This window comes from Crocuta crocuta, unplaced genomic scaffold (genome assembly GCF_008692635.1).
Source record: "Crocuta crocuta isolate KB4526 unplaced genomic scaffold, BGI_CrCroc_1.0 scaffold351, whole genome shotgun sequence".
Lineage (NCBI taxonomy): Eukaryota > Metazoa > Chordata > Mammalia > Carnivora > Hyaenidae > Crocuta > Crocuta crocuta.
The window spans coordinates 1,562,137-1,579,489 of NW_027530853.1; positions in this window are offsets into that span (position 1 = coordinate 1,562,137).

The window sequence follows — 17,353 nt, forward strand, 5'->3', positions numbered from 1 at the left end:
GCACAGGCTTTGGAATCACACAGTCTTGGGTTTTAGCCTTGACTTTGCCACATACCAGCCGTGTGACCTCAGACAATGTGTGACCATTGGAAGATTACTTCATTCTGCAAACCTCCATCTCCCCATCTATAAAATGGAAATAACACTTGGGTGTGGAGGTCAAGCGAGATGATGTCTGCAAAGCACTTAGCACAGTGCTTGGCTTCATAAACAGTGGATCCTATTCTCCTGGGGGTTTTTTTCTTTTTAAGTTTATTTATTTATTTTGAGAGAGAGAGAGAGAGAGTGCACACATGCGTGAGCAGGGGATGGGCAGAGAGAGAGGGAAAGAAAGAATCCCAAGCAGGCTCTGCATTGTCAGCACAAACCCTAAGACAGGGCTTGAAGCTACAAACTGTGAGATCTTGACCTGAACCAAAATCAGGAGTCGGACACCTAACTGACTGAGGCACCCAGGTGTCCCTTTCACCCAGTGTCCCCAAACCCCACTAATTCTCAGAATCAAAAATATAACTTCACTTCCATCTTTCTCAGTCAGCTGCTTTCTGATGGGAGAGGGCCTGGATCAGCAGATGCTGAGGCCACGTACTGGGACAGCAGCAAGTGCCTGAGGCCAGGTTGCGGGTCTGCTGGCAGCTTCCCGGGAGCTGGGCAGACCTGCAGGCTGTGTCCAGGAGCACACAGGTCAGGCCAGCTGGGGGGGTAGGGCATAAAAATCAGCAGCAGCCCAGAGCATGGGGTGGGGGGAGGGCAGAGGGAACGGGAGGATGTTGTGACCTCAAGAGAGAGAAAAGTCAGGTGGAATGGAGACCCAAAAGCCCCTTCCTGCCCATGCAAAGTCCCCTTCGCAGCCCCAGTCTTAAAGGCAGTGCCCTGCACTAGACTGTTCCCCTTTGAAGCTTTGTTCCTCCAAATAAGGTCACAATTTGTGCTTTCCCCATGTTGGTGGAAACAAGACTACAGTTTTCTTTGAAGGAAAACAGGACCCTTGTCCTCTGGGCATTTCACTCCACACTGTGTAAATGCTGTATGCATTTGACATCAAAGCCTCAGACATCTATGTGCATTCCTTATGTGCGGGTCCCCCTCCTTCTTGACATAAGCTCCCCAGGGAAGTACGATCCAGCCTCTCTGGAAATCTTCTGGGCTGGAGGCCTGCCTGAAATCCTGTTTGGCTTTTTCTTTCATTCCGCCATATGCCCTCAACCATACAGTCTTGTTGTAAATACTTCCCTACTCATCTGCTTCTCTCCATTCCCTGTGCCTTGACCACAGGGTAAGCCATCGCCTTCTTTACCTTGGACCATGACAAAGGTTTCCCCACCCCTCCCCATCCCCATCCTCAGGCTATCTTCTCCCATCCATTCCCCATGCGGCTCCAAGAATGATATCTCTATATTGTAAATATGACCATGTCAGTCCCTTGCATAAAAGTTTTCAGTGTCTTCCCATAACCTGAGGACAGGATCCAAACCCCTTAACATGTGACACAGGGCTCTGCACCAACCACCCCCCTGTCAAGGTCTATCCATGTCACTCCAACTTCCTATGGCTGCCCCAGCCAGACTGCATGCCCTTTACAGCCTTAGCATTCCAAAGCCTCTCTTGCCCCTGGACTTCACACGTGGTTGTCCCACCTCATTCTTTACCTGGCTAACTCCTACTTGCCTTTAAAGGCTAATTTCACTTCCTCCAGGAAGCCTGCCCTGATGATCCAACTCCATACTAAAGGTCCTGTTGTGAGTTGAATTGTGTCCCCTAAAATATATCCAAATCCTAAAATCCCCAGCACCTATGAATGTGATCTTAGTTGGAAAGAGTCTTTGTAGATGTAATCAAGTTAAGATGAGGTCACAGGACTGTGAGATGAGCCCCTAATCCAATGAGTGGCGTCCTTGGAAGAAGAGGGAAAGAGGACATGGACACAGAAGGAGATGCCATGTGGAGGTGGAGGCAGGGACGCAGCTGGGAGCCAATGACATCAGGGGTTACCAGCAACCACCAAGAACAAAAGGATCCGCCCCTAGAGCCTTCACAGGGAGCATGACCCGGCCAACACCTTGATTTTGAACTATGAGAAGATACATGTCTGCTGTTTTAAACTCCCAAATTGTGGCACTTTGTGACAGCAGTCCTAGGAAACTATCGCAGACTCCAACTAGGTGCTCCCAGAGCCACTGCACCCTCTCACCAGAGGATATGCCCTTTATGCTTTTATGTGATCACTTGCCTGCCTCAAATTAGTCAGCAAGCTCCGTGAGGACAGGGACCTTGTTTGACTTGCTCATTGTAGCCCCACCACACAGTGAAGGTGTATGTACTACCTTTGCTGAGTGGGTGGATAATGCATGAACTGCAGGAGGGCGAAATGGCTGGAGCCACAAAAACATGGACCTGGTGGGCGTGGGCGCCGGCGGGCAGGTCAGGAAGTCTTCCTGCATCCCCAGGGAGTGCTGGACCCATATGGGGCCTGCAGGAGGCAGCAGAGTCTCTGTGCTTCATGCAGACAGGAAGCTGGACCGCATCTGGGGCATTCCGGGCCAGCTCACACCAGACCAATGGTGCGGTTCTTGGTGTGGGAGAAAAAGGCCATCCTGTGGGCCTGGGGAGGTGTCTCCTCTGGTACCTCTGAAGCTCAGGCCAAGGGAGCTGGCAGCAGGACAGGGATTCTAAAGAGGGGAACAGACAGCCAGGGTTCTTGGAATGAAGGAGCTGAGCTGTGACGGCTGGGCCCAGCCTCACTCCTTGGGTCCTAGCCTCTCTGCTTGCTGGAGAAGCTCCCCCACATCCAGACCACAGCGAGCCCTGCTCTAGGGGGCCAAAACAAGCCGCTTAGTCCCCACCACCTCTCTTCTCTGTGTCTGCTGCACTGCCTATACGAAACTGCTCCAGTTTCTGGCTCAGCCCATCTGAGGCTGCTCCCAGCATGCACTTGACCTTCTTTCCTCTTTGGTGCATCGACCCACAGGGTGGGTGCTCAGCAAACCCACAATGAGAGTTCATTTGGCGCACTCCCTCTCGCAGATCCACACCCTTCCCCTGATCTGCATGTCCTCTCTCTTGGCTTTCCCTACCCCCCAACCCCCTGCTGATACAGAGGCTTTTAAGTGCAAGTACAAAAGGACAGTTTGGCACAGAGAAGGAGACTTTTGACATTTGATACATCTTCCTAAATGGCATGTGTGACCCAGCCCTAGCTGTGAGCAGGTGGGGGTTAGTGGGGGCTGGTGCGGTAGGACAGAGGAACTGAGTGGGTCCCTGAACAGCTCAAGGCAATCTTCTGAGGCAGGAGGAGAGGGTCATCCTGGTTAAGTAGACATGGCTGTGATCCTTCTGCTCACATGTCTGGGGATATAGGGCAAGTTCAAGTTCAGCCTTGGTTTTTAAGGATTCTGATCAAAGGGGATGGAATGAGGAAGGATGAGGGGTGGTCTCCAGAATTCTAGGCAGTGTTTGGGTGCATTGCATGTATTGGAAGATACAGGAAAGATCTGAAAACAGGGTCCAGCTCCAACGGAGGGGTCACCAGGATCTGGAAAAGAGCCAGCATCCCAGGAGGTCTGAAAGCTACTTCCCCAGATTGCCAGGAAAGGGCCCCTTCCTCCTAAGAGAAAACTATCCCCACTCCTGGCACCCAAATGGAGAGCGTCCTCTCCCATGGTCCATTATGGATGTCTTTTGTGAGCTACTTATGTGTGTGTGCGCACATGCCTACATTTTTAACATCTCTTGGCGAGTTAGAGTTTCTCCAGGTTCTTGGAGCCATGAAGGGTTATTCTGAGGGGCAGTGAGAGAATCTAGAGTGAAGGAGAAGACACCCAAAGCCAAGCTATAAAATGGAAGAAGGTAGGACAAATATGGCAAGACCATCATTTCCAACGCCAGGGGGCCTGCCCTGCCAGTGAGGTTTTAGGGCAGCCACTGCATCTCTAGGATCTTGGGTCTGGCATGTGTCATTTAAAAAAATTTTTTTTTTATAGTTTATTTTTGAGACAGAGACAGAGCATGAGCAGGGGAGGGGCAGAGAGAGAGGAAGACACAGAATCTGAAACAGGCTCCAGGCTCTGAGCTGTCAGCACAGAGCCCGATGCAGGGCTCGAACCCATTAACCATGAGATCTGACCTGAGCCGAAGTTGGACGCTTAACCAACTGAGCCACCCAGGCACCCCTGGCATGTGTCATTTTGAAAGCTACCTCCATCTGTGCAGACTAAGCAAGGGCCAGGCAGAGTGAAGAATGACAGGAAAAGGTATGTTACATGCATCAGGTGTGTGCTTATTTATATATTTCACTAGGGCCTCAAGTCCATTTCCATCAGGAAGCAAATTGAATTCTGCAGAATTCTTTGCCTGGAGGCAGAGGGCAGGCAGCCTAGGGACGAGATTTTGGATAATAGGCCCTGATAAAAGAAGCTGCATTAAAGGTTCACTATTGGTCAAATCTCGGGTAGTGTAGGTGCCCAGTAAATAGTACTGAAATGCATGACTCTCTTCTTTCATAGACATTTGCCAAGTCTAGTTTCTCAGCCTTGAGCTGACCCGTGTGGGGAATGGGTATTGGAATAGATGTTTAGGATGAGGGTAGAGAAGTGGTTTTTGCATTTGGCAAATAGTCCAATCCCAAAACTGCCCTAATCTGCTCTGCTATGCCTACTCCTTGTTAGACACCCATCTGGTTGACAATTGTCAGAGTGACTTGCAAACAACAGATGGGAAGTGACTCCCACAGGAGAGCTAAGAATGCGGAGCAGGAGACTCAGGAGCTTGGGCAGAACCTGATGAGTTCCTCCCTGGAGCTGGGAGTGCAGCTCACACACTACTGATTCCCTCTCCTCTTCTTCAACAATTGGAGTTCATTAGGATGGGCAATATAAAGAGAAGCTCCTTCCCTAAAATGTGAGATTTATCTATGGCTAGACTGTGCACTCTTTCCATGAATTAGTGATTCTGAAAGGTGCCCCTAAGAAGGAGGATTTAGAGGGACTGAGAGATCCACCTTTTTTCACAGTGGTCTTGTGCTGTTGGCACACTTGTTCACAAAGTCATGCCAACTTTGAGCAGGCCTTGTCCAATTGGTCTTTCCAACCCAGGGCTCTATGGAATAGTGGGCAGAATATAGGTGTTTGGTTGCTCAAAAAATTGGAAGTATGACTCTGCCACTTACTCTTTGAGTAGGGTCTAAAACTCTCTGGGCTTCAGTTTCCTTATCTGTAAAATGGGTACTATTGGACTCATGCTTTCTGGGGCTCTACTGAACCTTAATTTAGGAAAAGTACATAACACACCCAGCACAGTTCCTAGCCCTGTGTAGAAGCTCAGGACATTCTTTTTCTTTTTTTTAATTTATTTATTATTTTTTTTTTTTTACAAATAGTTTATTGTCAAATTAGTTTCCACATAACACTCAGTGCTCATCCCCAAAGGTGCCCTCCTCCATGCCCACCCCCCCTCCCCCCCACATCCATCAGTCCTCAGTTTTTGTCAGCATTCAAGAGTCTCTCATGGTTTGCCTCTCTCCCTTTCCCCCACCATTTCCGCCCTTCTTCTCCCCCTTGTTCCTCCGTCAAGTTCCTCCTAATCCTCCTATACGTGCAAACATATGATATTTGTCCTTCTCTGCCTGACTTATTTCGCCCAGCATAACACCCTCAAGGTCCATCCATGTTGCTACACATGGCCAGATTTCATTGTTTCTCATTGCCATATAGTATTCCATGGAATACTACATAGCTCAGGACATTCTAACTACAATTATTACTGTTTTCTAGATGAGAAATCAACCTTAATGAGTGACTTCCTCCTAACCAGAACCCTTTTGATCATAGGTGATAGAAACTAACTCAAACTAGCTTTAGCAAAATTGAGAATTTGTTGGTTTTATGTAACTGGAAGTCTGAGGACTCCAGGTCTTGACAAATGACATTGTCATCATCCTTGCCATTTTCTTCTTTATCTTCTCCATTCTCTCCATAGTTTTCCCTTTGCTCTTTGTCTCCTACTATTTTCTGAACATTTGCTTTATTGTTGCCTTAGGCAAATGAGCTTCCATGACGAATGGCTTGGAGCTGCACCCAGGCTGTGGGTAGCTTCAGGCTTACATCATCCCAGCTACCCAACCCCACAGTAAAGAGGGAAACATATCTCTTCTGTTGCCCATATGTTAGATCCCAAGGAAGAAGTCTGGGTGACTCAGCTTGGGTTACATGCCCATTCTTGGGCCAAATGTCATGGCAGGACTTGTGGGGATGGAAGCACAAACAGGGAAATTTGACCATCCAGGCCTGGACCAGTTGTCCATTCTTGTGGCCAGAGGGCTAGAGCTCTGACTATCATCCCCACCAGGCAGTTTTCCAAAGGAAGGCATGGTGGGGCACCTGGATAGCTCAGTCGGTTAAGTGTCCAACTTCAGCTCAGGTCATGATCTCGTGGTTCGTGGGTTCGAGCTCCACGTCGGGCTCTGTGCTGACAGCTCAGAGCCTGGAGCCTGCTTCAGATTCTGTGTCTCCCTCTCTTGCTGACCCTCTACTGCTCATGCTGTCTCTCTCTCAGAAATGAATAAAACATTTAAAAAAATTTTTTTAAACAAAGGAAGGCATGGTAAACTAAAAGGGTCAAAATTTCTTTGGCATGCCTACCATTGAGAGGTGGAGATTATTTCTCCTTCCCTTGAATTTGGACTATTTTTAGCAGTCTTCACACCCAGGGTGGAGCCCCCATGGGGTTTGAACTCAAGATCCTGAGATCAAGACCTCAGCTCCTGAGGTCGAGAGTCAACGTTTAACCAACTGAGCCACACGTGAGCCCCATAATCCAGACTGTTACTTGTTTTGACTAATAAGATGTAGCAGACATGGTGCTACTTTACTAAGGCTGGGCTTGAGACACCTACAACTTCTGCTTTCATGTACCTGGATGCTCCCACCCAGAGCCCAGCAACAGTGCTATGAGAATCCTACATCACATAGAGGGACTGTGTGGAAAAGAGTAAGGTGCTCGGCCCCCAGCCCCTGTGAGCACCCAACTCCCAGCCGGAACCAGCTATAAGCATGTGAGTGAACACTTTAGACCTCCCCACCCAATCAAGCTTCAGGGGACTAAAGCCCAGCCAATACCAAGAAGAGAGGAGCCACCCAGCTGAGCCCAGTCAACCCACAGAATCATGAGAGACAACAAATCATGGTTGTTTTAAGATGCAAAGTTTTAGAAGGATTTGTTATACAGCAACTGGTGAGTGAAATGATGATGTGGTTATAAGGGGGAAAGGAACACTAAGTAGACAAAAACAGTAGGTGTCCATTACTTCTGGTAAAGAAAACCAAGAACTCTTCCCAGTCCCATCACCCACCAGGGTGAACCCCCTGACAGCAGAACAATGGGGTCATCTGTTTAGGCATGGCATTCCTTAATGGGAGCAGCAAACTGGGCCCAATTCCCAGGGCAATAAGGAGGCACAGCCTTACTTTAGAGTCATATTCATTCAACTGCCAAGTCTGCATGCTTTCTGCTATTCCAGTGGTCCAGAAGATCCACAGACAGAGGCTCTGAGCACTTCCTACCTTGTGGTTAATGAAAGAGGAGAATGGAGTACCTTACCTGAGACCCCAGAGAACATCAAGACTGAAAGACTATATGAAGCTGAGAACAAAGCCAAAGCTAAATTCTAAAACACAGAAAGGAATGGGAAGAGCCACCAATTGCAGGGAGCAGGTGGCGTGCCTCTGGCCAGGGACCAGGCTCTGAGATCAAAAGGCCGAAAGCACGAGGGAGGTGAATCCAGCCAGCCCAGTGTCCAGTTCATAGCCGTGTCCCCTCGCTGCTAGGCCAACACAGCGCCCTCCCCGCTGTTTGCACACCACTGGCCAATCCTGGTGTGGAGGTCACGTGCCCTCAGGCTCAGCACCTGACTCCCAAGACACGACATGCTTCTAAATTCATTCCTTATGAGACCTTGTGGGTTAGAAAGATGAAATGCTTGCATCAGGCTGGGGGTTGTCAGATTGAGTTAAATTTGATCACGCTAGTAAAAGGATTTGTATTTTTGTACCAGCAAATGGACACCTCCAGAATTAGCAAACAAAAAAATGACTGGAAATAAATTCAACCAACGCAGTCTGTCGAGTTATAAGCAGGAGGGAATCTGGGATGACTTGTGTGTGTCAGGAGGGTATGACATGAAGTCAGTGTTGGCAAACGCTGGCATGGGAAAGTTGCTGACACTGGCTAAAGTCCCCACTGTCAGCCACGGGGTCACACTTGTACACAGTCAGCCGGCAGCCTGCTGTCTGTGCCCTCATGCCACGGCTTTCCTATTTCTCTTTAGACTCAGATATATCCCTGCACAGTGTGGCCCCCTCAGGCCCTGAGCCCATCGCAACCCAAGCCAGCCCGAGTGAGAATCCCACAAGCAGGCAGATCCAGGCTTAGCCATACTGCTGTCAACCCATATGCCCCTCGGATCCCATATGCCTAGGATGGATTTTGAAGCCCATTGCGCCTGCTACGTGCTAGGAATGTGACGATTCCCCCCATACTGGGGCCTGACCTAGACACAGAGAAGTGCATTGTTAATGCATGCCCCTCCATCATCTAAAAAACAAAATCACTCCATGTTGGGCATAGGTCTAGAGGTACTGGGGCATGCAAAGGACACTGCTGAGACCCAAGGCAGAAGCCAATGTGCCAGCCAGGCACACAGGCTGAGAAGGAGCAGTGTGTGGCTCCACGAACACAGGAGGCCCAGGAACACAGCCTGAGCCTGGGCCTCTCTGGCTGGTGGAACCCACCCAGGACCAGGAGGGGTCAGCATGGGCTCAGGGGCGGTGTGGATATTGCTGTGGACGGGTCAGTTTGTTGCTCATCAGAAAAGGGAGGAGCAGGGACAAACAAGGACCTCTGCTCGTAGAAGGGGTGAGCTGTGGTTCCCAGTGGGGACCTCAGTGACTGTGGCCACCCCTCCCCTCCAGATGTTTGCTGACACTCCTTTACAGTCCCAGTAGAGACTCCTTACCCTCTGATTGGATTGACTGGGTTCTTTTATCCGGTAATCCTTACCTGTGTTCCCTCCAATGCTGTTTATTGTATAGCATGAAGATGGAAATCTATTTACTAATCTGTTCAATTTTAACTCAATCCTGCAGTCATCCTGGGAGGGGCGGGAAGGCTGGGGCTGATGTGGAATCCTGGGGGGAGCACAATGAGAGCCCAGCTGAGTCAACCTCCAAAGTAACTGTAACACAATATGTTGGGTTTTTGTTTTTTCAAAAAGCAACTAAAATAGAGAGGGTAGGGTGTTTGAAGGGAAGGTGCCACTAGCATTTTCTCCATCTCAATAGCTGCATTGTGGGACTTCTGCCTGAATAATCTGGCTGATTGCTTCAGTTCCCTGCTTTGCTGGCTCAGGCTGGCTGAGGAGGGGGCCTCCTGCTGGGTCTTCAAGGGACCAAAGGAGGGTAAGGAATCTTCTCTTGTCAGAACTACAGTCAGTCAACAAATGATGAGTCTACCAACAGCTACCCCCTTACACATCTCTTGCCATAGATTTCCCCCAAACCACCAGCTGTGTGAGTGTCAGGGTCTATGGAAACACAGTGCCTGGCCACCAGCTGGTGTGACACATCAGTCATTTGGGTTCAGGAGTTCAGCCTGAGACCAGAAGGCGAGACATGTGCTGAGTATGAGGCCACCCAAGAGCTGGAGCATACCCATGGCCCCCCAGACCCAGAGTGGCCTGAGCGTCCTTAGGCCACCAGGTCTTCACCAGGGCCTGGGACTCACAGCACCTCAGCCTACACTGTGCATGTTGATCTGTCAGGTCTTCACCTCACTGCTGTCCCCTTGCAGAGCCCTCCTAGCAGCCTGACCTCCCGGCTGCATCCTGATCTCCACCAGGAGGAGTCCAGGGACCTCCCCCTTTGCCTGTGTGGCCACCATGCCCACTCTGACCCGTGGCCAGGTCCATGGCCAGAGCTTTGCCCCACCTAATGCCTAGGGTAGACAGGAGCTGGCAATGGGCACTCCTCAGGTCTAATTGCAGAGCCCCTCTGACCCTTGCACCTGACACTCACTTCCATCACATTTACATGATGACTCATTTGGACACCTGTCTCTGGCCTTGGCCCTCTGTCCCAGGGACACCATTCTGGCTCTTGCTCCCAGGCTCCAAAACTGTGCACAAGAGGCACCCCTCTTTTCCAGTCTGCCCAAAGGACTTACTGGCTGGGCCTATTTTCTGTCTGCTTCCCCATTTAAAAAGAAGGCATGATCTTTTCTCCAAAGAAACTGTCCTTTCACTAACTCCTGGTTGACCCAGTGGCAGTGCCGCCTATTTTTTGCATCAAGATGATGAAGTCCACTGCCTTGGCTGGGAGTCTCACCAGCACCAGCACCACTATCCTCACTGACATCTGAAGAAATGATCAGGGGTGTGCTCCTGACTGCTTGCTCCTTGACACAAAGAGGAATGCTTTTCAAGGGTACTGAGCTCCTCATTCACTGACGGCATTAGGCTCTCTTCTTAAGTGTGGTGGAGGCAGTAGAGATGGGAAGGCACTTGGCTCCTTGAGGAGGGGTGGGGGGACCCACCTGGCACTGAAGGGCCAGTGAGGTTGGCACCGACATCCTCACAGGCCACAGGTGTGTGTGCGGACCACCTGTCTACAGAGCTCGCAGATGCCCTGTGTGGAAACGCTTCTGATTTCAGTCACAGATCACATCCACACCAGATAAAACCAGCTTGCTAAATTGGGTTCCCTGCATCATCCTGATGTGTGCCCTGACATACAAAATCAGTCGCTTAAAGGCAAATCAATGAGCCAGATGAGGTCTCCAGGCTCAGGAATTAGGCTCAGTGCCTCTGCCTCGATTTTTCAGATTCCAATTTAACTAACATTTATTGAGCAACTATATTTGCCAAGTGATGAGCTCAGTGCTTCTACATATGCTGTTTTATGAACAGTTATAAAAGCTCTGCAAGGGAGTAATATTATGGCCACAGTAAAGAGGGGGATAAATGATGGCCTCAAGGTCACCCAGCTGTCAGTGGCAGAGCTGTGGTTGGAGCTGGAAACTTTTCCATAGTTTCGTTGCTACCCAGACTGATTTACAAGATGGAGTCCGTACTTCTCATTAGGGCCATGGCTTCAGCTGACACAACAGCTCCTGAGTGAAAAGCGTCCATCATGCAGCTCAGCTCCTGAGGCTGAACTGTCCACACTCACCTGGGAACCAGGCGTCCAGCTGACAGAGTGCGCCCCTAGTGGTGACCATGAGGAGGGACAGACCAAGGCCCTAAACCACAGCTGCTGCTGCTGCTGCTGCTGGCCCAACCTCTCTGGACTTGGGTTTTCTCACCCTGAGGAGGGAGGCCTTACACGCATCCCCCCAGGGCTATTGGAGGATCACGCTGTAAACTTTCAGGCAGACAGGCCCACAGCAATATGAGCTGCACGACGGCAAAGAATGTGCCTGCTTAGTTCACGGCTCTAGCTCTAGGTCAGTGCTGGCACATAGTAGGCGCTCAGTAAACACTGGAGACATGAATGAATTCCGTGATGCTGGTTCTCTTCCATGCTTCTCCCCGCTGTGAGTAGACATATTCTACAACGGTTTGGAACATGACTTATGCCCAAGACACAAGGGACTTGGCCCAAGGCTTTGTGGAGTTTTCCACACACGACCAGGAACAGCCACTCATACGCAGAAGTCTGTGGTCACCTCATTTCCTTTCTCTCACTTTCACTCTCTACATGACACTGCAGAAACCCCAAGTCCTCCACCCTCTACATCGGAGTTTTTTAAAAAGCGTGACTTACATTTTTTTTTTTGTTTTGGCAAACAAGAGTATTTTTTAAAAATCTACGATTGCCATCATTTCATGGACATTTTAACAGCAAAACGAGAGGACATATTATCAGAATAAATGACAGTCCTTTCTAAGAACAAACAGCCGGGAAACTTAGATTAACGTATCTTCCCCAAAGGTTGGCCTTTACATTTTTTTCTTTGAGTGCAGGAAAGTGATAGTGTGGAATTTTATTTTATGATGTCACACAACAAACTTTTTTCCTTAATATAAATTTGTCAATTTGAGGATCTATATGTCACTACATTCATAGTGACAGCAATGGCAATAGAAAACATTCAATGAGTACTAACTGTGGGCCATATGCTCAGTAATCTTCAAGGCTTACCTCATTAAGATACAGCCTCTGAGGTGGAAAGATTGGCCTCAATATCCAGATGGGGAAACTGAGGCTCCTGCCTTCTCCCTGAGGGAGGCTGCCTGTGTGTGGCCTCACGAGGGCTGAAGGAAGGGGACCTCCCAAGTCACACCCAGCACAGTGCATCCTGTAATACAGATCAGCCAACCCAGAAGAGTCAGGAATGTATCAGGGAAGCATGCCACCAGCAGATGACTTCATCCCAGCCTGACAAAAATGTACAGATGGCACCTGGGTCCCACGGCCCTAAATCACCATCCACGAACAAAAGCAAGACACATGATGGATCTTTTCAGGACCTTCAGAACACAATACCTCAAGGCCCAAGTTCCTCACAACGTCGAAATATCACTCCGAGGTATCCCGAGGTAAAAGCTAATATTTATTAAAGAAAAGCTGATCTAGTCTCTAGTAAAGGTATCACAATGGGTTTATTGATTTTTTTTAAAGAAAAGTTACATTTTAAAAAGAAAAATGCCAATTTCACAAGCAACCTCGAGCCAGATTCCTGGCCCTTTGGGATAGCTCACAGCAATTCTGGTTTAAAAAAAAGAGAGACAGAGAGAAAAAAAAATCTTGAAAAAAGGGCTTTTCATACAGACATGCAAGAAAGTAAATAAAATCGATTGAAAATACTAACAGAGAGCCATTCATTTTGTTAAGTGTTATAAAAATGCCAAAAGTGCATCCTCTTCCCAGGCTCTAGGGCTTAGGATGTTCCCTTTTCTGAAAACTGACATCTGTAAGGAAGAAAATACAAATAAAGATAAAAATGATGAACGCCATTTTTTTTGAAGGCCCTGAGTGATCATGGAATGACGGAGACATAATCTCATTAACTATACAGCCAGGGTCTCACTTTCTCACTGTCTCAGGTGCTGGGAAACAGGAGTTGTGACCTCTTTGTAGAGAATCCTCTGGGGGGAAAAAAGTGTCCTCACTGGGACAGGTTGTATCCTGTGACTAAGATTCTGAACTAGTCAAAATGCCTGAGTTCTAGGTACCAGTCAGGGTCCCGGCAGAAAATTAGGTGGCACACTGAGCTTGGATAAGTGAAGGGAGTTTACAAAGGGGTGGGTAGGGTGCAGAGACGCCATAAAAGATGGTGCAGGACCCCAGCCCTGAAGGAATGAGGGGAGGGGAACATAACATGTACAGGAATCTGGAGGCAGAAAGCTGTGGTTTTCTTTCATGGTGGCAGCTAGCTCATGGTGACCCCACAAGGAGAGAAGCAGGGGAAAATAGTACTCTCCCTTATTTTCTTCCTTCCCTGGGATTTCCTGCTGGTGTTCCCCATTGGCCAAACCCAGCTGAAAATCAGAAGAAAAAACCCTCCTGGCCCATACACAGGCCACAGAGCTGGGAATCTTGGGGCAGAGTATCTTCATTCATTGGAACTTTGATTTATATAAGAGTTCAAGGGGTCAGATATTAACTAGACCTAGAAGTACATAGCTGCAAATGGATATGTTACAGTAAAACCTTGAATTGAGAGTATCTTGTTCTGCAAGTGTTCTTCAGACAAGTAAACATTTCTGATAAATGTTAACTTGATAAATGAGCAATGTCTTGCAATACAAGTAGTACATGATGCCAAACGTCACATGATCACAACTGAACCAATGCTTCTCTCTCTCTCTCTCTCTCTCTCTCTCTCTCTGATTGTGGGTGATTGTCTCTCATGCTCAGATGCTTGGTCTCAGGCCATGGTATTCGGCAGAAATCACTGATTTTACAGAATGTTGGAAGGTGCCCACACCTGACACTAGTGTATTTTTTGTCACTTCAAAGCCCCTATGGACAGTCCTTTGCTTTTCCATTCCAGACTAAGCTTAGGAATGCACTTGCTTCATTCTAGGTCAAGTTGCCTGCAGATATAGACCCTTTCCTTTGCTGCTTTATTGCCAGTTACATTAAATACAGTAGATGACAAGAGTTTATTAATACTATACTGTAGTCAACATCCGTGTCAGCATATAAATGACCCCCATGCAGAAGAAGACTCCACTGGGCCAATAGATAGCAATGATTGCATTAGTGAGAGTGAAAGTGGTCCTACACAATAACCCTCCTCTCTTGTCTCCCTCACACCAGCCATAAAGGTTTTCAAAGGTAAATGCAAGTTAATTTGTTTATTATATTTTGTATTTTCCTTACTATTTTGTGTTATATTACAGTACTGTAATCATTTTTATATGAATATTTTTGGGCTGTGGAATGAATCGTCTCAGTTTCTATTATTTCTTATGGGAAAATTCACTTTGATATACAAGTATTTTGGATTACAAGCATGTTTCCAGAACAAACTATGCTCACAAACCAAGGTTTTACTGTATTTAAAATGTGGCTATTTCTGGCTAAATTTGGAGAGGGTACTTTGGATCTGGTATGGTACCCAACAGAGTCCCCAAAACCAGCCCTGGATAAAATTTCCCCAAATTCTTCAAAAAAAAGGACCAATCGGGCCTATGAGTTCAAGTCCAGTAGAAATGTTAGAACATAAGGGGCACTCGCACCTTAAGTGCTTAGGGTTAGATGGGCATTCATATAGCAGTTAGAGAGGATGCACAGAAGCCTGATGACTGGGGTCGTGACGGGCCTACTATCACTTAAACCCAAAGGCTGTGGTGGAAAGAATCTCTATAGCCAGTAAGGAGAATGTATGGGCCCCAGAGACTTTCTGGGGGGACAGGAGGGATATGGGAGTGTTCAATTTAATAAAAGGAAACCTCACTAAAGTGAACTGAGGAGGCTGGAAGGGGAGGCTGGAAGGGAGAGTCCTACCACTGAATGTCAATTACAGGAAAAACTGTCCGTTACCAACCCTGACAGAGGAATCTCAACAGGAAAGAATCATCAAATACAAGCCCAACAGGGAAAGCTATACACTATCGCCAGTAAGAAATTGACTATCCCTGTAATTCAGCTAGTGAGAAACCATCAACATCCTGAACTCTTGCTTTTTTCCCATGGTCTTTTGTTCAAAAAAATCCTCTCAACTTCTTCCTTCTTCTCCACGAAGTAATAATGTTTCTCTCCTTTGTCTGTTGGACTTGCCTACAGTATTGCCTCAGCTTGCTTGTCCAGAACTGTAATTCTGTGCTATTCCCAAATAAACCCATCTTTTGCTGGTCAGACACCTGGGTACTTTATTTTTTTTTTCTTACAAATAGTTTATTGTCAAGTTGGTTTCCATATAACACCCAGTGCTCATCCCCACAAATGCCCTCCTCCATGCCCATCTCCCCCCTTCCNCCTGTTGGTCTGACCTTGCCAGCAGCTGTAATATGAGAAAACTACAGATGACCTGACCACGTGTCCTGCTATCACTAACTCCAGGGAAATTTGACTGCAGTCATGGAGATTTCAATACCCCTGATCCCAATTTCACAGCCTTCCTCTCTCACTCCTCAAGCCCGTTCACCCGCAGCTCACCCTGGCCTCCCGCGGTGACCTCCCAATAAACTGGAAGCCTTGTTTGATCATCTCAAAAACAACCAAACACACATACTGTGGGCCACATGCTCTCGCTTCTGCACCAACAGCGCTCCAGGCGGATCATTATTGCCACGTGCGAGATGAGAAAACGGAGGCGCGGAGTAACTGAGCAAATCTGACTGCAGCTACAGGTCCTTCTTTATTATCCCTAGCTCCCATTAAGATCACAAGAGGAAAACCGGCTGCAGTTCCTCTGGGCTTTGTCGTTCAGAGCTCCCGGTCAAATTGCGCGCAGTGGAGAGGCGGCGCGCTGCTCCCAAATTGCCGAATGGCGGAGTAGAATTTGACACCCTCATCTTTACACGTCTTCAGCAGACTGCCTCAATCAGACGGGAACCAGTATTTCTAAGAGACGAGTAAAGAAGGGGACGTTTCTAGCGTCTGCCTTTTGAGGAGTAAAGCGGCAGCTTTCTCTGACAGCACAATGTTCCCTTGTTCCTTTCAACTCAGCTGACAGGTCCCCGGAAACTGTGACTCCTCCATCCTTCCACACCCCCTCAGGGTGCACTCAGGAAGAAAGAGGCCAACTCCAATGGGGGCGGGGCGTGAGCCTAAGAAGTCCTGAAGGTCAGGCCTAATGAAGAGCAGATGGGCGGGGCTGGGCTCCCCAGAATCAGACTGAGACAAGGAATTTGGTCATTTACATGGGACGTGATCCCAGGAGAAAGCGTGGGGAGTAACACAGGGAAAGAAAGGAAGCCAACACGCTTTCTGATGTGAGCACCTAGGCCTCAGCCCCTCCGGGAGCCTCTGGGAGACTGTGTGGAACACGCCTCGGAGCTGTCACACCTGACAGAAAGTGAGCATTGAGCTACTCACTCTCTCCAGTGGCTGCTTGAGGGCGTTCCCAGAGGTGGGATCTACCCAGCCATCCTGCCCTGACTCCGACTCCCAGCCCAGCATGCTCTGAATAGAGAATGCCCTCAGGCAGAGGGACCTAGTGCTTGCCGTGGAAATCTGTTACCAGGAAGAGGATGGTGACTTCAGGGGACAAGGACAGGGCCTCCACTATGTCTGCCACCCTGGGGCGACTCCGTTCCAGCATCATTATTTCCCAGTCAGGAGAAGTGAGTGCAGAGGGAGATGGAGAGTACATGGTGGGCCTGTCTGTCCATTTGGGCAGGAAGCTGTTCTCTTCCCCATCTCTGCACCTGTGTCCTCATTGGTTCGGTGAGGCTGATCACATTCCTTGTCCTGTGATCCCTGCTGTGGGATCACGTGAGTTAACACGTGTGAAGCACTCAGGACAGTGGCAGAGTAAGCGCTCAATAAATGACTCTGCTCTGCCTGGTCCACAGGGTTGAGAACATATTGGAAGAGATTGGGATCACTCTTAATGCTTTAATCCTGGGGCACAAGAACCCCAGGACACTCCTTCCTCACTAAGTTGGACAGACTCAAGCCCTGAGACAGACCTCACCCCCTAGACACCTCCTGGTCACTTGCCTTCCTGTAACCCCCAGTCCTGAGGAGCAGTCGGTCTCTAGGGCCAGCTTCTGCCTTGTTGTTCTGCCCAGGGTTTACACCCCTCCCTTGAGGCAGGAACTTGGCCCTGTACCCCTGCCTTCTGGCCTGATGGGCAGACCCTGAGCTCTACCAGCGCCTCTGCCAGAGGGTCTGGCAGTGGAACTTAAATC